This window comes from Pantherophis guttatus, chromosome 2 (assembly GCF_059756535.1).
Source record: "Pantherophis guttatus breed Tessera chromosome 2, ASM5975653v1, whole genome shotgun sequence".
Taxonomy (NCBI): domain Eukaryota; kingdom Metazoa; phylum Chordata; class Lepidosauria; order Squamata; family Colubridae; genus Pantherophis; species Pantherophis guttatus.
The window spans coordinates 50,633,587-50,656,888 of record NC_142064.1 but is presented as its reverse complement, the minus strand read 5'-3'; the positions used below and the strand labels follow the sequence as shown (position 1 = coordinate 50,656,888).

General features: G+C 37.4%; 1 protein-coding gene across 13 annotated transcripts in view; it reads right to left on the bottom strand.

Annotated features, from left to right (window-relative positions):
- The window catches only part of APC (APC regulator of Wnt signaling pathway), an 88,463-nt gene that overhangs the window by 60,128 nt on the left and 5,033 nt on the right, over nt 1-23,302 (bottom strand). For 3 of the 13 annotated variants that reach the window (XM_034432758.3, XM_087885981.1, XM_087885980.1), the window contains exon 3: nt 9,566-9,661. The exons of 7 other annotated variants lie outside the window; for them this stretch is intronic. The gene's annotated coding sequence lies outside the window, so the exon portion shown is untranslated. Of the gene's footprint in view, nt 1-9,565; nt 9,662-10,076; nt 10,183-23,302 lie in introns of those variants that run through there. 3 more of the 13 variants (XM_034432761.3, XM_034432762.3, XM_087885985.1) reach the window with 3 other exon arrangements.

Genomic DNA, 23,302 nt, shown 5'->3' with positions numbered 1-23,302 from the left:
ACCTCTGGCTATACTAACAGAATCTACTGACAGGTCGTCCTTGACTTATGACCTAGCAACTACTTGACCCAGTTTACTTATGACCTAGTTTCAAAATTAGGGCTCCTGCAGTGTTCCTATGATCATTCACCCTTACAACTGACTGCAGAGCTACTGCAATACAACCCCACCTATTTCTCATTCCCCAACCCCCCCGCTGGGTCCCCATAGACTTTGGGCCTGCTTCCCACTCCACCAGCTCCCACCCACTCCTCCCCACCCACTCTTATCACCGATTGCTCACTTACTTTGTTCCACCTTTGTTTCCCCACCCCCAGCAGCTTTTAGTCTTCTTTTCTAGCCCAGGCACACCACAAGTAATGGGTGAAATGAAGCGAAGAGACATTTGTCCCCCTCCCCACAGCTTCTAGCCCACCTGGGCTAGAAAGAAAGGCTCAAAGCCATTGGTGGTGGTAATGAGGAAACAAAGGTGGAATAAAGCTCTCCCACCTTAGTTTTCCTATAACTATTAGCATGGCTGGCTTAGAAACTGTGAGTGGGAAATAAAGCTAGGACAAAGCTTTCCCATTTTTGTTTCCCCTGCAGTTTCTAGCATGCCTGAGCTATAAAGAAAGGTGCGACATCCCTCAATGTCCCTAAGCTGTATTGCTGGGTTGTGTCCCTAGGCTGCTCCAAAAATTTCCAGAAGGACATCTACAGTAAAAAAAATAAAATAAGTGAGTGATATCTGATGGGGAATAGTGTGTGGGGATCTGGTAGGATGGCAAAGCAGGCCCAAGGCCTGCAGGGATCCTAAAGGTGGGAAGCAGAGCATGGGATGCCTCAGGGGATGGAAAAAGCCAAGGTAGGGCTTGCATTAGGCTTCCCAGTGACCCTGAGACAACACTGCTCCACTTAACAATTGCATTGGGGAAAACAGGCATGGGAGTCGTTCAATGTAATCATGTGGGTGCTTCACTTAATAGCCATCATAACTTGCACTAATGGGCAGCTCATTATAGTCATAGGTCAAGGACTACCTGTAAATTTGATGCTCGGCTTCCAACTCATCAATTCCTATTTTGTACTTGATGCAGAAACTGCAAATTTAGGCAATTTTGTTATTTACACTTTTAAATCCATTTTAACAATGATGTTCGGGGGGGGGGGGGGGAATCTCTCCCTGAATTGTTAGAAATCAAATTTACCCCTTCAAAACAATTTATTATGTTCCAAAATAGACCAGGTTTTAATGAATGCTTAGAAGATAGTAATTTTGGGAAAAATATTATTAGGTAACAGACAAAACTGATATTCTTCATTGCAACTATTTTTCAAAGCACTTGCAAGCTGAAATTTTGCATATTAAAAGATGACTAAACAACTTGAAACCTATTTAGTAAACATTTGCATCAAGAAATGAGTATAAATATATTGTAAATATGCAGATTGCATGCAGAGTATCATTGTACCCAGAGAGACTAATTAATGTGTCAAGAGGTTCATCCACACTACTTTTCCATGTTAAATGCATATTTTTATTTTAGTAAAATGATGGTTAGAGTTGAAAGGAGGAGTAAGGATTTATACCCTTCTTATCAAGAGTGGAAAAGGTAGATAATGAAGTGCTAATTGCTAAAGTAACACCTTGGCAGGAATTAAAGAAATGCAGGGCTAGATGAAAGAAAAAGACTAGCTGAAAAAAAATGAATGTTGTAAAGAGCCTACACAGCATCCTGGCCTCCATTGAAAAATTTCAAGGAATAGCTGGAGGAATGGAAGATAAAGAAGAGTTAATACAGAGCTACCATCCACCTTATTTATCTCTCTTAGAAGGCTTCAAGGACAACCTTACATTAAGAGTCTAGAGTCTTTTTTTAAAAAAAAATCAGATTAGCATATTGCCTCTGCCCAAGATTGCATAGACTCTAAATATTACATGTAATTGGTAAAATATTAGCTACCCATTCTGGCTCATAAAGAATTACAATGTTCTGCATCTATTCAAATAGATGCAAATGCCTATCAGCATAATTTCTGGATTTGTCTGGATTCAGTTTCAGGCTATTTGTCTTATTCAATAGATATCAGTTCAAACAGTAGTTCTGCATTTAAATTTTCTTTGCTTAATCACCCTATCTGTGGCAGGAATTTCCACCACTAAGCATTGTCTAAGCATCACTTAAGGTTAAGTGAAATATTATGTATCACACCACTTAATGAGGGCAATTCCAGCAGTCCCAGTTGTGGTTCTTAGGCCAAGACTTTGCCCTAATTAGGCAAGGGCTTCATGCTTCTCCTGCCTTCTGCTTCATTCTTGCTTCTGCTTCAGCCCCTACCCACCTATCTCCCCCTCCATCTTGCTCTTTTGGTGACCCTGCACTCTGCCACCCCAGCCTCAGCTTCCTCCTATCAACCCATCATTAACCATTTCCTCCTATTTACCAGGTGTACCTGGCAGCACAAGTCCTTGGAAATGCTGCAGGCACCCAAAAGCTGCTTTGGAGAGGGACAGGCAGGTGAGCCCATTCCAGCAGGAGGAAGAAGATGGTGAAAATCACCTGGGGGTAATGGGTAAAAGGGCAGAGATGGGGGGCAGAAAGGCAGGAGGGGGGAGCTGAAGTGCACTCGACAGTTGTGAAAGCTGAGTGCTCAATTTTGGTCACCTGACCATGGGGTCACTGCAACAGCAGTATCTCCAAGGACAAACTATAAGTACCATTCATTCAGCACCATTGTAACTTTGAACAGTCACTGAACAAATGGTTGTTAAAAGGGGGACTAGCTGTTTGAAGCACTTACAAACCTTGGTAACAAAAATTAGAATCATCACCAGAAACTAATACCCAGTTACAGAGCAACACTGAATCTTCCAAATAATTTAAATATTAAGTAGTGTTCTATTTAAATATTATATGGAATATTTTAATGTTAAATATTATTATTAAATATTGAAGAGCATTTACTACTACTAAACAGTGCTAATACTGAATATTGTGGAGCACCCTTTAATAATTTATATACCTTGTCTGTGTAGTCAAAAAAACAAACAGATACTTTAAGAGATGAGATGAATCATTGACTCATATAAGCAAGGCTTTCGGCATTCACAGTTCAGGCCATCAACTAGAAGTGTCAGTTGGCTTTACCATCCAGGAAGGATTAGAAGCCATATTCCACATAGCAACTTTCAAAAAGTAAGAAAAACCTTAAAGGTAACTCAATATGGGTTTCAGTAGGACAATGTATATGTGACAAAGACAAGTATTTACCTTCAATTAAGAGAATGTGAATCTCAAATAGCAACGCACACCAATTTCCTTGCTGAATTACAAGATTTTCATTAACATATTAGCTAACAGACTCTAGAAAAGTATTTCAGATATACATATGGATCAAACTGCTTTTTTCTTAACGAGAAATATAAAGGGTTACAATAGGCTTATAATCAATACAACAAAATATATAAACAAAAAGAAGAAAGCTGCACTAATTTTTTTGGATGGAGAAAAAGCCTTTGACAACTTGCAATGGTACTAAATAAAATGAATCCTGCAGAAGAGATGCAAACTTGGGTTAAAAGTATATACAAATGGCAAAAAGCAATAAAGTCTTGGCAGAGTTTCAAATCAGTAAAGGGACAAAGCAAGAATGAACATTCTTACCTTTATTATTTATCATTGCAAGAGAAATATTGGCAAAAAAATATTCCAAGGTGATAAACAATAGGCCTCAACATTTGTGAAGAAGAATATAAGCTTAAAGTTTTATGCAGATGATGCAGTATTAACTGTGATAATTAGTTAGTTTCAGATAATGAAAACAATTTACAATTATGGAAAATTATGGAGAATATTTTATATAAAATCAATGTTAAGAAAACAAAAATAGTTACAGCATTTTTAGTAGGAGAAATCAATTTTCTGCCAGAAGAATTTGGTTGTTACCCTATTTAGCAAAATATTAGTTTGGAATTGACAGGATACAATAAAGAAATATATAAAAATAGCAATGTCAAATTATGGCCTCAAATTAAGAGATCTTGAATGATGGAGGAACCTAAAGCAATCTTGATTATAGGATCTTTTACAATTTTCAAAATGAATGTATTACCCAAGATAAACTATTTATTTCAAATGGTACCAATTGCAATATCAGAGAGAATGTTTCCTAAATGGCAAGAAACTGTCACAAAATTTATATGGAGAGGGGAAAAACCCAGAATCAAACAAAAAATTCTATGAGACTCCAAAAAGAGAGGTGCTCTCACTCTCCCAATTTTCAAATTGCATCATAAAGCAAGCCTGTCATGGCATTACAATGAATAAAATTCCCAAATAGCAGAATAGCAATTCTAGAAATAGTTGGCTTAGCTAAAAGATTTCATAGATATTTATGGTACAGAGATATGAAGGAAGATAAACATGTTAAAACATTATTAGACAAAATTTGATAAACGTATGGAATTCCACAAAACGAATAATAGGCCCCACAGTTTCATCTCTGGCTTCTTCTTCAAATATTTTTCATGTTGCAGATAAATACAGCAAGAAAAATGTAACTGTATACGTAGATATGGTTAATTCATATTCTGCAAATTTACTGAAAAGGATTATTTAATGAAGGCTGGAATAAATCATGGGCGATGTATTTACAAATTGCAGGAAGGATAAAATCAGATGTCAAGAAAGAAAGAAGGATATTAAGAAAAAAGAATTTGAAATGTTCACACAAAACCAACACTATGTATTAGGGCCCATATATAAACTTTATTTATGATGCAAGACAGAACAAATAAATTATATGATAAAATGGATGCAAAATTTCAAAGAAATAGTTGCAACACAATAATGGGAAGAATTATGGACTAAAATCTTTTTAAAAAATTACATCAATTAACAACTTAAAGGAAAATTGATACAAAATGTTGTACCGATGATAACTGATTGGTCCTTAGAGAATACACAGTGATGGTAAAACTAATACACTCACACATACACTAGTTTAACCAAATTTAAGCAAGAATGGTTTCCATACATGCAAACATCATACAGCATAGCAAGTATATTAACTTATAGTTTGGTTTCTAAGGGGCCTAAATGTCTACACACATTGTAAAGTGGTAGATTATAAAAAAAAAAGAAATAAAAAACCTAACAATTCTTTTTTAATTTCCTTTTTAAAAGTATTTTTGGTATTTTAAACCTTTTTAAATTTCCTTTATCTATTTCCTCGTTTTATTAACAAGTTTTAGACAGACAGACAGAAACAATGCAATGGAAACTTTAAGTAATCAGTGTAAGATTGAAATCTTTACCATATAAAAATGCAATGAAATTCAGAGCAAGTCTTTTTCAATGTTATATTCAAATGAGAATGAAAAAGTTAATTAATTTTATGCTTGTAAATTAATAATGATAGATCACTTCTTTATACTCAACACTCTAAATTTTCTAAATAATAGAATGTTAATCATCTCAAATAATCCGTAAACATCACTATACTGAAACAATATAATGTATTATTATTTATAATGATTCAATGAAAAGCAAAAAAATCTAGCACTTTTACTGATAACATTCATATAAATAATCTGCAGGAAGGATAAAGGAAGGATAATGATAGGGTAAGATATGAAAACAGAGAGAGCACTAAATTAATTTTAAATAAAAGATATCAGAAAACCAAGGGCAAAATAATTTTGACTACAAGACAAAGTGGAAGATAATGCAACTTGTTAACTATGTTATTAATCTTAACTATGAATGATAATACTACAATGATATTTTGGTAACAATTGATTCTAACACACCAAGGAATTGATCTCATTAAAACTTGTGAGGTAGGCAATCTAAAAGAAAATGACAAAAGAAACAGCAGTACAAATATTTATATGTTTATAATTTAGATACTTTGTATCCCGATGATATAAATGATTCCTCTGACAACCCATCTTACAATGACTATATATGTACTGCCTGTACAGAACATTAAACCACAAGTACAATGAACCAAACAAAATGTTTTAGACTTTGGTTTACTATCCTAAAAACAAGCCATAATATATTATTCACTGTCTGATTCCCCATTGTATTAAGCCATGAACGAACTACACTATGATTTGTTCAAATGAGTGTTCTGAGCCAAATGCTCTTCTAATACAGAATTCCAGCTTTGAAATGGTTTCCCAATTAGCTCCTATATAAGACAAATAAGGTTGAAACAGATACCTCAGGAAAGACCGCATGACTTTTCCAAGGCAAAGAAACATGCCTTTGATCATTATAAGGGCTCTTTTACAGCATGCTAACAATTGTATTAAAAAAATAGATGGGACAGTAATTTCTAGTATTTTATTAAATTATTGTTTTTCCTTATTTTTATTTTAACAAGTACTGTAACAAATACTGTAGATATATATTTTTTACTAATAGGGGGTGCTATGACACTGAAATTCAGTTTCACAACTCCATCTTCTGATGATGAAAAAAGCTGCAGTTATTTCATTGTTATAGACCAAGCAAAAACTGGCAGAAGGACCGGGGGGAAAACCCAGAAAAAATCAGAAAAAATATTGAAATAGGAGAACAGGATAGGAGAAGCAGCAGAGTGAATTGAGAGGAGGCAAGAAAGGAATCTGAAGAAAGAAATCAAATGCAAGGATTAACAAAGTGGAGGAGAAACGAAGTGGAAAAGAAAATGGATGTAAACGCACACATACAAAAGAGAATCAGAGGTAGCAGGAAGCAATGGATTAAAAATAAGAAAAAGTGTGCAGCAACAAAGGAGAAAATGCATTGCCAAAAATGGAACAGCATCCAGGCAACAAGTAAACTGAGTAGGCCTAGAAGACAGAAGTGGAGGAAGCAGTGATATCAGGAAATTAAAGAAATGATAGAAGGGACTCCAAGTAGGAAGAGGGGGAGAGTGATGGAAAGAGTAATGGAAAGAGTACTAACAAAGGGCAGAATATTAGGGACAAGGGGTTGAATGCACTTTAACCGGAAGCAGCAAACAAGCCTGGGGAATAGAGGCAATGACTGCACCAGAAAGCACTTTACTAGAATTTCAGCACTCCTGCTCTAGGGCTATTCAACATGTTGTCAATCATTCTGCTGTTCTGCATGTGTATTCCATGCTAGCACTTCATGGGCTTCCAAAGTTTAGGATTAGGAAACATTATTTGTCATTTGCATTGTATGGATTAGGTTTTGTCTTCCTCACTGCAATTTGGTGGTTATGGTATATATTATTGATTATAGTTTTCACAACATATAATACAATATAAATTCAGTCCAATTAAGAGGTCAGGAGAGTTGCATTTTCCCCATTCACCAAGCATAAAGGTTTTCATAAAAGTCAGTGAGGTTGGGATTTAAAATGTCAGCCCAAATTAGTAACAGTAGTTTCTCTGACCGACAGGTGACAACAGTTCAATGCCATTATTATTAGAAACGCTTTATACAGCCTCAGTAAGATCACACCTGGAATACTGCTATCTGTTTTGGTCACCACATTACAAAAAAGATATTAAGACTTTGGGAAAAGTGCAAAGAAGAGCAACTAAGATGATTAAAGGCCTGGAGACTAAAACATATGAAGAACAGTTACAGGATTTAGGTTTGGTTAGTATAGAGAAAAGAAGGATTAGGGGGACATGATAGCAGTATTCCAGTATTTGAGAGGCTGCCACAAAGAGGAGGGGTCAATTTATTTTCCAAAGCATCAGAGAGGGCAGGACAAGAAACAATGGATGGAAACTAATCTAGGAGAGAAGCAACGTGGAATTGTGGACAAACTTCGTAACAGTGAGGACAATTAACCAGTGGAACAACTTGCCTTCAGACGTTGTGGCTGCTTCATCACAGGAGATTTTTAAGAAGAGACTGGACAGTCACTTTTCTGAAATGGCATAGGTCATAGGATCTCCTGATTGAGCAGAGAGTTGGACTAGAAGACCTCCAAGGTACCTTCCAGCTCTATTCTGATTCTGAAACCTGAGATTCCCATCTCTCTCTGCATTTTCCTTGCACATAAAGGATTAGCAACAAGGGCACCCAACCAGTTTTGTGCTACGGTATATATCATGCTAATAGGATGTATCTTTCTGTTCACACCCACAAAATCAAGCAGATTATTTCCTAGATTATTCAGTTGCACTGATGTTACCTATTTTGGATAATGAAACGTCTGCAAGAAAACCATCAAGCTCAGAGAGTACCAAGGACCCTTCATTTCAACCCTAAACTACAAATATTCTCCTTTATGGGTAGATTATTTTCCCTTCATCTACCACTACTAAGTGCCGTATTTATTATTTGTTAGTCTTTTGGGACTGCTACCAATTTATATAGTAATATGTATATCTTTAAGTCTGAATGGTTAAAATTACATATACTAAAATACATTTCATACAAAAGTATTCATACAATACTTTTCATATAGATACCAAGTGCAAACGTCTACATGTTAAGCAAGAAAAAAATAACATCGAGTTCAATGGAACTTCAGTATCAGATGATATACATAGCACTGTTATTTAGTCTTGTTCAGTTATTTAAATAGGTTATATTTTATACCCTTTGCTATAATTATTAAAATCATAACTAATTATCTTGAAAGAATGTCAATGTTCACACTTTCTGAAAACAAATTAGGTGAGATTCAAGATTAAAGATCAGTTGAAATCAATGGGATTCCATTTATTCAGTTCATGACTGAAGCCTCATGGATTTCAACTGGGCTGCCCTAACTATAGTTAAGTCTTCCTCCCCATTCTTTTAAAATAAGGAATATTGGTTGTCATAATTAAAATTAGACAATCCTCATGAATGCAATTAATATTTGTAACTAATATTATAAAAATTATCAGGAAAATAAAATCATACACATGTAGAAAAAAATTAGCATTTCTAAATTTAGGGTAGATAACGGATTTTAAAGAATAATTGGGATTACCCACCTCTTCCCACAATAGCAGCAAATGTCCTCTAAAATGCTATCTACTGCTTATGTTACCAAATATTATTTTCGATTTATCCATTTACTTTAAAACATTGCATTGCTTTACGATTTATAATTCTGCTGATACTGAAAAATCCTTCATTTTTCATCCATACCGAAATAGCTAAGATGACCTAATTATTACATTAAAAAACTATATGACAAGAAAAAAAGAAAAAACATCTCATTTGCTATTTATTATTAATATTATCCAAGACTGAATAACTCTCAGAATCTTTTTGATGATGAATATAAGTCAGATAGCTTAGGCTGAGGAAAGAAAATGAAGAGACCAATATTCATCTTTATTTTCTATTTCAGCAATTGCTTTTTTTCAGGTGGCAACTCCTTTATTACATTCCTGATTGCAGCAATGCAGGAAACATTCTTGTCTCTAGGTAGCTTTTTCTTTTTAGTAAGGAAGCAAAAGCTGCTGCAGCAAACCGCGGAAGTGCCACTTACACATCATGTCAGTAACAAAGGCATATGATTTTGCACCATTTTCAGTACAGAATCTTCCTGGCTTCCCAATGTCAAATCAAATATTTCAAAGCTAAAATAATTCGCTTTCTATAATACTTGCCTCATCTTCCCCTACAGCCTCTATTTTGCAGGGCTGTTAGATTCACATCAAGGCATCTCCTGTGTGGCTTTGTGTCTTTTTCTCTGGCGGCTGCTTCTGTGACAGGAGGGAGGAGGAGGAGGAGGAGAATGAGAACCAGAGGATTTCAATGGGCTCAGTTCTCATTCCTCTAAGCAATGAATCCATTTCATTCTTTGTTGCCCTTTATCCGTCTCCTAAGATACCATTTTCCCGTTTTTTATGTCAAACCTTTAAAACAATCTTTTGTTCCCGATAAAGACATCTTTTTTTTTCAACTGCCTTCTAAGTGCACCATTACTACCTTCTTCCAGCCTGTCAAAAACATGGATTATAATGCTAAGAATCTCTCTCTCTCTCATATATTTCTGTAAAAGTCAAAATGAGGAGGCTGCCCTCTCTAATATTTGTCAATACAAATACATGGATCAGCCCATTGCCAGAGATAGAAATGCTAGTTTCTATTAGGAGCACAATGCCAATGTACACCTACCCCATCTCCGATGCTGACTGCACCTCCATTCAGTCTATAATATCCAGTAGCCTCCTGTATTCAATGACTGCGCTACAGTTAGAGCCAATACAGCCACATTCCAATCACGTGGGTGCCCAGCCCAATTCAGCCAATGGCCTGCTTGCTTCGGAGAATGTAAAAGACTATGGTTCATACCCAACGCTTCCTTTTTCCTACTCACCCTGACTCTTGTCAGTTTGCTGCCTGGACAATCTACACAGAGAGGGGAGGGTTAACTTGTCAACAAGAACAGGAAAGGACACAACCTTTACAGAGCAAAGAGGAAAACAAAATAAAATGGAGTCAGGGGAAAAGTAATAGCTGGACTTGGGAAAAGAAACATATCTAAAACAGAATTCTTTTATCCTATTTAGCTGAAGGATTTATCTCTGCATTGAGATGGGATTTTTCAAGAGCAATATTTCTATATTAATGGCAATTGATAATGAACTCAAATTGTTACTATGGAAAAGAATTAGTTCCTTTGATTATAGTGAGAGCCACTTCAGGTCTGTTTTCTATTACTAATCCTGACAGTCATTTAATCCATTTAAATTTAAATTACAGGATCTTGCTTTAGGATAGCTGGCTAACAAAAATTGCCTTCATTTCCTATTTATAAAATCAAGTTTCTGTAATAATGGTAAATTAATTTAAAACAGTTTAAAACATTAAACACAAAAACATAGTTTTTAAAGCAACATTGCCTATATTTTACAAAGTTATTTTTAGTTTGCTATAATTTATAAGAAAATCTTCCTTAAGTAGACTATGGAGACATCCATCTAATTTTTTTGGCAACAATGTGGAAATAGTTTATCACTGCTCTTTGTGGTATGTTTTTATTATTATGTTTGTTTGTACAATCAGCCAGATGTTTAGATTTCCTAATTACCTGGGGTAGACAGATTAATAATATTAAAGGTATCACTGCAGGATGTAAGCTATTGTTAAGTAAAGCTGCCTTTTGCAATTGACTGGTGGTGTTCAAGTAGTGCTCCAGCTGTTTTAGAGTAGCACCCAAGGCACCTATTACTATTGGTACTATCTCTTCCTTTTTGCCACAGTCATTCTACTTCTACTTGCAGGTCTTTTCATAATTTTCTACAGTTATTTCTCTTCTATTCTGCTGTCTCCAGATATTGCCACATCCATTATCCAGACTTTCTTGTCCTTTCTTATCAACAAATGTTATGTCAGGAGTGTTGTGTAGCAGATGCTTATCTGTTTGAATGTTAAAGTCCAGACCATTTTTTTATTTTTCGTTCTCTATTACTCTATTTGTGGCTCCACCAGTTCATGCTTGCAGTCAAGTGGTCTTTCTTGCAGATATTCCAATAAACCATTGTTGCTTATTTTCTTATGTTATTGTTTACAATCAATCTGTGCAATCTTATTACAGCAGCTAACTACATGGCTCATTGTTTCTTCAGCTTCTTTGCTATCTGTTGTTGTCTTCTCAATTGTGGCTTTATATGCATTTGTTCTTACGGCTTGTTTTTGTGATACCATAATTAGCCCCTTTCTTCAATTTTCCAGCTTTTAGCCATTGCCAGATCTTGTTCCTATCTGCTTTGCCTTTATTTGCTTTGTTTTTATGTAATGGTCAATTTAATTTCTCTGGTATTCAGTAAGCCTTCATTGTATACTAGCTTCAAGTGAATCTTTTTCACTGACCTTCAAATATTCTTCCAATGTCCCTTTTTCTTCTTCCATGCCCACCTATGCGTCTTGGTAAATTGAGTTTTGTCAAAATCATTGCATGGATGAAGGGCATAAATTATTGTTATTTTTTTCTTGTTTTCTTATTCAGGGCTTCTAAGTCTGCTTGAGTCCAGTTCAGTATTTCCACCGTATCTAATGTCTGGGATTACCTGGGTGTTAATCACCTTGATGGCATATGTGCCACTGAGTTTGGATCTTAAGATCTTTGCTCTCATGATGTATTTATTACTAACCTTCTTCTTGACTTTAGTGTGCTTGCTGTTGTCAGTTTGAAGGATGCTCAGATATTCATAATGATCATCTTCATCCAGATTCTTGATGTTATTTCAATATGTCATCTTGATTCCTTCAGTTGTCATTATTTTTCTCCTTGCTGATGGTGAAGGTGGTATATTTATCCAGGCCAAACTCCACTGTAATGTTCTGTCTGACTATACGGGCAGTGTTGAGCAACGATTCTATTTCAGATGGTGTTTTTCCATACAGATTCAGATTGTCCATCTAAAGAAGAAAGCCTGGCAGATGTTTTTGATGTTTGATAGCCATGGTCTAACTTGTTCAATGCTGTTGATAAGAGAAATCAACAGTAGTAATCATAGTGAATCTACTTGAAAGATTCCTCTCTCAATGTTAATCTCAACTGGTTTTTCACTACCGTCTAGCAACCGTGCCTTGCATTGTACCACTGATCTTTGTGCAAAGCTTCTTATGTTTCTACTGATTCTTATTATTTTCAGGCACTTAATTATCCAGTCATGTGAAAAGGGAGCCAAAGGGACACAGGGAAGCCTTCTTGTAATCACAATTGAAGTTATATTAAAGTTGATCTTCTTTTTCTTACAGTTTTCCAAAATCATTAGGAACTGATCTTTTGTTCCGCTACTGTTGGCATAGTTTCCTTACTGGTCAAATGGAAAGAGTTTATTTTCAATTAGATGCATCAGCTATCAAACCAATTAATAATCTGAAAGTTACAGATAACCAGGTAATTGACCTGTAGTTGCCTGTTAAACTGCTTGGCAATGAGTGGGCGCAGAGCAGTTATTGTACATAAATGCAGTTCATCTTCAACTGGTGCTGACCAGACCTTGATTTTCCTTGCCCCTTTCTTCGTCATTTCTGCTGTTATTACAAGTTCTTTCATTTCAGCTTCACCCCTCCCTCCCTTTTCACCTCCTTTATTCAAACTGCATTCATGTTGTATTTCTTTGGGTCATCCCATAACTGTGCTCAGATCTGCCTATCTATTCTTTGTAAGGTGTTGGCTGGCTCATTATAGTCTTTCCATTGATGGATTGGTAGAAATATTTTTATTTTAACTGCAATTGAAAATTCTGCCTGTAGTGTGCAATTTGAGTTTCATTCCTGTTGATTTTTTTGGCTATGGCTGTTATTTGTTACTTTATTATTTCCAGTGCTTCCTTGGTTTGTCTCTAGAAGATATTTCTTGATCAGGTGTTACTTGGTCTTGTTCTTCATCTTTTTTTTGCTTTCACTTCTGTTCTAGCTTGCTTGCATCTGATGTTGCTTCATGATCTTATTTTCCAACCTGATCTTCCATTTTAATATTGGCCTTTTTTCTTCTTTGTGCATTTTGCATCCAAGATCTTCAGTTATAACGGTAGCTAAGCTGCCCATCAGTTATTCTGTTTCTTGCAGTTTGGTAATGCTTATATAGTATTGGCATCTTTTAATACTTAAGCTGTGCTTTTAACAAATTTCAATGCATGCAACATTATTCTGTTGTTGTTTTTCCTGCTGTTCTAGATGCTCAGTTATTTTTCATTTCCTATTCTTCTTTTCCAGTTAGATGACTTTGTTTTTTCTGAGGAGAAGGCGGAGGAAAGGATGCCTGGTTTGCAAATGAAAATACAGTTCAATAGTGATGCTGGCTTTACTATCACCTCCCCACTGGCCTGTCTCTACTGTCTAAACTACTTTTGGCAAAGCTTTGATTTCTTTGCCCTGGGTAGACATTTGCAGCTCTTCCAATTCTACTCCTCTGAATACTTTATTTCATATTATAAATCAGGGTTGACCTATTAATCTCTGTTCTATTATTTCTGTTTCTGGATGTTTTTCTTTCCAGAACTGGTGCATTCTTTTCAAATATTCTCTTCTCTTTGGTCTGATTTGCAATAACAAATCATTATTTGTTTGTTTTTGGTCTTTGAATATTTGCCATGGGCAAGCAACTTTTCTTCCAGTAATTCTGCAGCTGCTGGCTCTTGTTACTCAGCCAACAGTCCCGAGTTCTGTAGCCCAATTGTCACCAAAAGTCCAGGAACTCAAACACCTAGCAACTGGTCCAGTATAGCAGTGGTGGGTTGCTCCCGGTTCGCACCGGATCGCAAGAACCGGTAGTAAAAAAAGTTAATAGTTCGGAGAACCGGTAATAAGATTGGCTGGCCACGCCCCCGAACCGGTTCCCGGCCCGGTCGCCATTCGCTTACCCTGCTCACTCCCAATCGCTGCCTCCTGAGTCCCAGCTGATGGCTAGAGGGAAAAAAACTGTTTAAACTTTTGCCACGGGGCTTCAAAGGGCCGCCCTACAGCTGATCAGCGTTAAAAGAAAACAAATGAGTAGACCGGTGCCTGCAAAAATAGAAAAAACAGCCCCTTTCAGCTTCAGCATAGGTTAATTACCACAAGTTGATTAGATCGGCCTCCCGACTCTCAGCTGATTTGCTCTCAGCTGTTTTGTGCAGGGCTCTGCAAAGATTGCTGGAGCAGATTTTTTTTCCCTTAGCTATGCTGAAAAAACGAAACTGAAAGTAAAGCAGAGTCTTTGCTGCAACATGACAAAATGAAGCAGGGAGAGATTTCTTTTTCTTTTTGCTCACCGAAAAAGGTAGGTGCAAGCAATGGGAAATTTAGGGAAAAAGAGGAGAGTTCAAGATTTTAAAACACAAAAGAAAAAAAGCTCTATTTAACTAGGGAATTGTAATAATTGAGATACTATTAATTGTATATTGTGTTGAAAGCAGAAATGGTTAAGTTGTGGTTTGGAGGAATATATGGGGGAAATTATTTGGTTTATTATTATTGGTAAATATAATTAATTGATTTGTAAGAAATTGGATTGCATGGAAATAATTGGAATATTCATGTTCATATTGATTAATATACAAAAAAGATAGTTATATAACTAATTGATTTATATTAAAATGTTGAATTTGTATTAAACAACTGTAATATTACATAATTAACCAATGTGAGGATGGATATAAAAATAGATGACAATGGGAAGGGGTATAATATAGAATAGAAGGGAAAAATTGAATTTGATTAAGATTAGAGATGAGGATGAAGGGTAATGTTGGTTTTTTAAAAAAATAGATGAGCAATAAATATGGCAAAAAGGAAATATAGAAATTGTAAATTTAATTGAAATGACTAAACACTGTTTAAATTTGTGAACCGGCCAAATACTCTGTTCAAAGAAAATACATTGTATGTTTGTATGTGTGTTTCTAATTATTGCTATTTATTCATATTTGTTCTCTTTTATTCTTTAGAGTTTAACAATTCATTCTTTATCTTAATATCTTTATATTTGTTTGGGGTTGCCTTTCTTCCCTTTCATCTTTTTTTATTGTACAGCAATCTTTCTCCCCAAACCTACCACCTCTCTCTTTTCTTTCCTTCTTACTTTCTCTTCCCCCCCTTCTTCTCCTCCCTACTTCCTCTTCCTTTCTCCTTCTCCTCCTCTTCCTCCCTCTCTTACCCTCACTCCTACTCTAATTTCCCTTCCCTTCCTTCATCCCTCTCTATTACTGTATCCTTTTATGCTTATGGACTACTCAAAGGGCTGAAAAAGTTATTTTTGACTGGTCCTTGCACTTTTGATCAGTCCTCGAACTTACGACTGTCCTCACATTTTATGTTTTGCCCTATCTTGTCACTATGGTGAAGAGAAGCAGTTGTGAAATGAGTGACATGGTTGTTAAGAATGCTGCACGGGCATAAATGTGAGGATGGTCATAAGTGTGAGGACCAGTCAAAAGTGCGAGGACCTGTCAGAAATGACCTTTTTCAGCCCTCTGAGTAGTCCCTATACACATAGCCATGGCCATCCGGTCACATGACCAGCTAGCCACGCCCACCCAGTCACATGATCTGCAAGCCACGCCCACAAAATAAGCCACGCCCACAGAATCGGTAGTAAAAAAAATTAGAACCCATCCCTGCAGTATAGGGTCCTGTAAGTTACATGTCATCATATTGTTTATGGCAGAGGCACTTCTTTGACTCTTCTGACGAGACTGTTTAGCATGCTTGAACTTCTGACATATTTCTCATTTTCCTCAGAGGACACAAGCTCCACAACCACATCAAGGTAGTCCCTCACATTGGGGGATTATTAAACGTGGGTAGTCTATAGTTAGATTCATTGTCTGAGACTGACAGAAACCTAATAGTTCAAATCCTAATCAAGAACATAAAAATTATAAAGGTAGCATCTAAGAATATAGACAGTTCCAAATAAGGTGGGATTTTTGTTTTTTTGTAAAAGTAGGGTGTCCAAGTCTGAAAAATTCAGTATTTCTAGAAATCAAGGAAGTCCTTTAGATATAACTCGGAGGGCTCAAATCATGATTGATATAACAACAGATTACTTTTTCCATAAGCATTTAACTTTGGTCTGCAAGTTCAAGTATTTTTGTATTATTATTTTCATGGTCTAGTCCATAGGTGTCAAATTCAACACATCACATTGCTGTCACGTGATGTTTTTCCCATTCATGGAGCTGTGGTGGGCGTGGTCAGAGCATGATGCATTTGGCCACCAGTTTGACACCCGTTCTAGTCCAGAGGTCACCAACTGATGATCCACGGACTACTGGTGGTCTGTGATAAAATTTTGGTGGTCCACAGCGCACCCAAGCTGCTCCGGGATGACCAATGGCCAGTCCTATGACTAGAGCTCTGGAATATGGGACTGGCCAGGCAGTTCGCGGTAGGGCTGGAAACTCCGCCGTAGAGGGAGCTACGTGCAAATTGCAACTTTGCAGAAGGTGCAACGTGCAAGGAGGAGCGCAGCCCTTGCCGGCCAGAACAAGGTAATGGTGCAAGGGAGGGTGGGTGGCGGCGCAAGTCGGCCAAAGTAACGGGTGTCGGCAACTCGTGGCTCTTTCTTCCCCCTGCTTCCTGTCGGCTGAACCCACCAGTGGCTGCCCTGCCCCTGTCCTTGCCCCTCTTCCTCCCCTCCCCTCCCTGTCACTCCTCACCTGGCCTGAGAAGGGAAGGGCGGGGGATGGAGATTTGCTCCATATTCCAGAGCGGGAGCGAAGCTTCATCTGTTGCTGGGTCTTGTGGGCGTGTCTTCCGGCCCTTGTTGGTGCTCCGTGCAGCTAAAACTCTCGGGGAGACACACAACTTCCTCTCAGCCCTGAGACATTGGCCGGCCTGTCTGTTTCTCTTCGCTACTCTGTTGATGCCTCCATGGCCTGCCCACTGCTCTCACAGCACAGTTAAATTAAGTGCACTTCGCAATGGGGGAGACGGCGTCCCCTTCTCCTCCTGGAGCCCCTTACGAAGCGGAGCATTGGCTGCAGCCGGATCGAGCAAGTGTCTTGGGGTGGAGAACAGGTTGTGTGTCTTCCCAAGCGACCGAGGTGCGTCCAGGACCAGCAAAGGCCAAAGAAGCATCCGCGAGACCCAGAGAGCACCAGAGAATCAGAATGAGAGATATGAGAGAGAGACAGAGAGGGGGGGAGAGAGAGATGAGAGAAAGAAAGATGAGAGAGAGACAGACAGAGAGGGGGGAGAGAGAAAAAGAGATGAGAGAGGGGGGAGAGAGAGAGACAGAGAGGGAGGAGAGAGATGAGAGAAAGAGATGAGAGCGAGATGAGAGACAGACAGAGGGGGGAGAGATCGACAGAGGGGGAGAGAGAGATATGAGAGAGAGAGGGGGAGTGAGATGAGAAAAAAGATGAGAGACAGAGGGGGAGAGATGAGAGAGAGAAAGATGAGAGAGACAGACAGGCAGACAGAGAGAGAGGGGGGAGAGAGCTGAGACAGACAGATGGGGAGAGAGAGAGAGAAATGAGAACCGAGACAGAGGGGGAGAGAGATGAGAGAAAGAGAGATATGAGAGAGAGTAAGAGATGAGAGAGACAAAGAGAGAGAGAGAGATGTGTGTGAGAGAGAAAGAGAGAGAGAAATAAAGAGAAAAAGAAAAAGAGACGGGGGAGAGAGAGAGATGAGAGATCCCAGTGTTTTGTAATAGGTCCAAATGGCTCTTTGAGTGTTTAAGGTTGCACAAACAGGTGGCCAAACTAAGTGTCTGAAGGACCCCATCCCGTCACTGGGAGTCCAGGTGCTTCAGCGGGTGGTGCGCTGGATTCGTATTAGTGGTCCGCGGGATTTAAAATTATGAATTTAGTGGTCCCTGAGGTCCAAAAGATTGGTGACTCCTGGTCTAGTCTGTAGCTCAAAACCCATTATTTATACTATCTCTCCAGCAACACAACATTTTATTGAGCTGGTATTACTTATAGAAACTGGATCCCATAAACCTCAGCAATCTGTTGGTGAGCACCCTGGGTTTTTTTACATATGTGGGGTTAATTGTAAAGATAATATTCCTCTTTAAATGAGCTTGACTCCTAGTGACTGCATGGACATGTCTAAGTTTTTGCAGCAATATATACATGGATTGCGTTATATCCTTCTGAGCTGGGTTTTGCCTATATCACTGGTGTTTTGTTTTGTTTTTTAGCATATGGCACGTGTTAGCCAGGGATACCGAAGTGGCTGGCTGCCTCTGTGAAAGGAATTTTTTTCTGGTGGTGTTATCTTGCCCGTAGGATGCCTGAATGCCAGGAGGCAATCAGAGGAATTTCCTTTCCTGTCCCTAGATGGTTTATTGGCTCACAGGAATCAAGCTGCTGAGCTGCTGACCTCAGCGGAGCACAGGTTCAGCGTCTTACCACGTGAGCCACCGCGGCCCCATATCACTGGTAATGTCAAATCATCAATCTAAGTCTACTGAAGTTCAACCTGATATAGCTTTTCAAGATCATTCTGAATCAGTTGGGGGGGGGCAAACTAACTACATGTAAGGTATAATTCTTGTTATCGAAAAGTTATCGAAAAGCTCCATGCAGCACAATAAAATGATTAACAAGTAATCACAGAGAGATCATCTTTCTAAATGGAAATCTATGGTTCACTGAATAAACCATAATTAGATAGATTCACAGAATTGTTGGCTTCACACAACCCTATTAAATCAAAGACATGCATTTGGGTTTTGAACATGAAAACTGAGTTGTACTGTGGTTATCTCCAGTTCCAGTTCTAAAGTTCCCAATGACCCAAGAGTGTATTACCAAAATTCCAAAAGAGAAGGACTGGGGAGCAAAGCCTCAAGTACCAATAAAAAAAATTATTTGGAAGCCCAACTAATTTGGAAAATTATTTCATCAAATACACTACAAAATAAAGAGCATATTCCTAATTAGCTTCAAGAATTTTATAAATAAAAGAAAACTATGTATACACAATAGGAAAGCTCATGTTTGACACATCCATGAACCAGCAAAATCAAAGTGGGGTTACAGGATTGCAAAGTACTAGCTCAAGGTAGTTTTGGCCTAGGCGCATCATGAAAAAAATATTGAGACTCTACGGGCATTGTGAATCAAGAAAGTTTGGGAATCTCTGCATTATATTATAGCACACGTTATAACAGAAGAGCATGTTTTAAATAAAATAATTGTTTTTAAAACATACAGTACACAATTTCTTTAATAATGAAATCAAATCCAGTTTTTTTCTATTAACATTTGAGATTACTGAAAATTGAAACAAAAGATACTGATTTTCAACATCACATTTTTAATAATTTGTGTCTATGTAACAATAAGAAAACTAGGCACATAAATCCTCATCAATTTTGCAATGAAGTAATTCAGACCATCACATAAAAAACTGTCAATTCCAGTTCCACCAACTCCAATTAAATCACTGAGCCACCAATCATTCTATCACTCTCTGTGATAGACACACACAAATCCTGTACAATATCCAGCTTCCTACTTTGTTAAGGTCGCCAATACCATCTGAAATCCACACTACAGATTCTTCTTCACCCTCCTTCCCCATACTGGCCCATAAATATATTTGAGTGACATATTTGTAAATGAAGAATTTTCAAGTAATACTGGTATAAAGTATGAAAATAACAGCTTTTCATTCCATTCGTTTGAAAATCTATGTATAATATTATAAACATTTTACTTAAATATAATGAATTCAGATTTATATTTAGAGTATGTCCAATGACTTTCTGACAAATGTAAGACTCCTTAATTTATATGATATATGGTCTATGATCTAAATATATCATATTTTTTGGACTATAAGATGCACCGGAGTATAAGACATACCAAGAGGTAAAGAAGGGGAAAAAAAGTTTTTGCCCTCCCCAGCCCCAGGAGCACTCTTGCATGTCACCCAAACCCTCTGCACATCCCGTTTTTGCCAAAAATGGGCTCATTTTTTGCAAAAACGGGATGCGCAGAGGGTTCGAGAGGCCTGCAGAGTGCTGCTGGGGGCTGGGGACGGCAAAAACATGATGTGTGGGGGGTTTGGAAGGCCACAAATGGGCCTGTTTTTTGTGAAAGCAGGCCCGTTTTTCATAAAAACGGGACGTGCAGAGGGTTTGGGAGGCCTGCCGATTGCTCCTGGGGGCTGAGGAGGGCAAAAACACAACGCATGGGGGTGTTTTTTGCAAATACAGGCCCATTTTTTGCCAAAATGGGTGCGCAGAGGGTTTGGGAGGCCTGCATAGTATTCCTGGGAGCTGGGGAGGGCAAAATGCCATTTTTGGGAAAGAAATTGCATTCCCCCCCCCAGCCCCCAGGAGCACTCTGCAGGCCTCCCAAACCTTTTGTGCGCCGCATTTTTGTGAAAAATGGGCCCAATTTTGCAAAAAAAAAAAAAAAAAAGGGGGGGCCATTTTTCACCTTCCAAACCCCCCCATGCATCGTGTTTTTGCTCTCCCCATCCCCCAGGACCACTCTGCAGGCCTCCCAAGCCCTATGCTCACCCCATTTTTGCAAAAAACAGGCTTCCCAAACCCCCCATGCATCACGTTTTTACCCTCCCCCAGCCCCCAGGAGCACTCTGCAGGCCTCCCAAACCCTCTGTGCATCCCGTTTTTTCCTAAAACGGGCCTGTTTTTGGCAAAAATGAGACATGTGGGGCGGGGTTTCGGGAGGCCAAAAATGGCTGTATTCGGTGTATAAGACATACCAACATTTCCACCCTCTTTTAGGGGGGGGAAAGTGTGTCTTAGACTCCGAAAAGTACGGTATCTGGATCAAACTCTTCATATTTAGCTGCACTAATCAAACATCTACCATATTTTTCGGAGTATAAGACGCACCTTCCCCCCCCCCCCCCAAAAGAGGCTGAAAATTTGGGTCTGCCTTATACTCCAAATGTTTTAAGCTTTTTTTCAGCCCTAACGAGGCGCTAGCAAGTGAAGTGATCTCCATGCTTTGCTCCAACTCTCAGCTCTTCTTTAGAAGCTTTTTAGCCCTAATTAGGCGCTAGCCGAGTGAAGCAATCTCCCGTGCTTTGCTTGCTTTTCTCATTGCTGCTTCCTCTCAGCTGTGCCTTAGAAACTGTTTTTTTATCCCCAAGCAGGAGTTAAAAAACCAGCAAACTAATGTGCTGAAGCTGACCAGACTAAGGACACTAGCCAGATAAAATACCTGGTAGGCAGATTTTTTTCCTCTATTTTCCTCTCCAAAAACTGTGTCTTATACTCCGAAAAATATGGTAGGTGTGATAATCCACATGATAGGAATGAACAACATTCCTTTGGGGAATTTTTCAAATGGGAAGAATTGTCATAAAATGGTTACTATTTCAAGAATTCTATTTTAAAAAAGCTTAACAATATATTTTAAAACAAGATATTATATCACTTCTTCCATGAAAAGAAAAGGAAACAAAATATATGAAAAAGGTTCTTGCATTTGTCAGTTATTTACAAGAATAATTTTATATTATCTAGTATGGCTTTAAAATAAATTAAATATATTGATTTTTATTTGCGGTAATAATTCAGATTTGTGCTTATTTGCAATCACAGTCAAATTATAAGAGAGCCCTGTCTTGCCCATATAATTAATTAAGCTCCATTCTAAATTCTAATTTCTGAAATAATTTGAATTCTAACTTCTTATAAGAAATTAATTTATGAATAGAAAACATGAAAAAGCTTATCAGAAAAATTTAATCAAAGGCAAAAACCATAATGTTTTCAAACTTGCCAAAAGAACATAATTAGCCATTTCATTTTATAACAAGAATGGAATGCAAATATTATTGCCAGGTCCAGTGGGTTCAATCTGCACTAATGTGAAAACATCTACTAGCATAAAATATACATATATTACATCAACTATGTGGCAATTGCAGAGATAGAAGCTGGGAATGTAAACAAGATAAGATTAATTTTATGCATAAACAGTAGAAATAACTGGGACCAGCTATAGAGCTACATTAATAATTGCATACCTTTTTATGATATGACAGTCTTACTTCAAAATGAAGATAAAGTGATTCAATACATAAATGAGAAAATACCAGTTATTATCATTGAAAAAGCATACTTAACTGAGAGAGTTGCAGAAATGAATGTAATGTTAGTAATCAGTCTTCAACCTAATATTTTCTGCCATTTAGTTAACTATTCAAGGGGCAGCTACATTTTACATACAGTCTTACTTGATAGAATCCTTGCTTTTTTGCTTTTCACATTGATATGCTTTAAAAAATTTAGTTTTGACATATAGGTAGATGTATTTATAAAACATAAAATTAAAAAATATATTTAAAACAATGTTATACATTAATGCTATAAAATACACCCAATTTTAATCTTTATACAATTACTAATTTAATGTAATACAACCAAAGACTTTTCTGAAGTATTTCAATAGCTGAAGTTAAGACATTTTGTTCCTCAGTAGAAATAATAGCATAAAGACCTACTTTTTCATGCTAACAGAGAGATACACAAACTCACTGCTTAAAGAGGACAAGAACTTTTTTCCCATTCAATTTACTCTTTTAAATGCATTACACTTGAAACATTTTTGGAAAAAACTTCATGAACCAAGTCCAGTTCTCAAGGTCTAACAATAACATCTAATTAGTGAGCTGTCACTTGAGCTGGAACCAAAAAGTTAGTGAAATACAGAGTTCCACATTAATTCAATATCATGCAGGCTATAACATAAGTAGCAAAAAGTCAATTCTTACCATATGAAATAAAATCAAAAAATACTGTTAATATAAAGAAAATTTTATAGTTTTAAAATCTTCATTTGCTAACCTTACTCACTGAAGAAAATTCCCATACTTGCTCTTTGGTTTTGTTACAATTTATTGTGCACAAAGCTTTAACAGGTTCAAAGGCAGCATAAGAAATTTCCTAATTTTCATACTCCTACTCA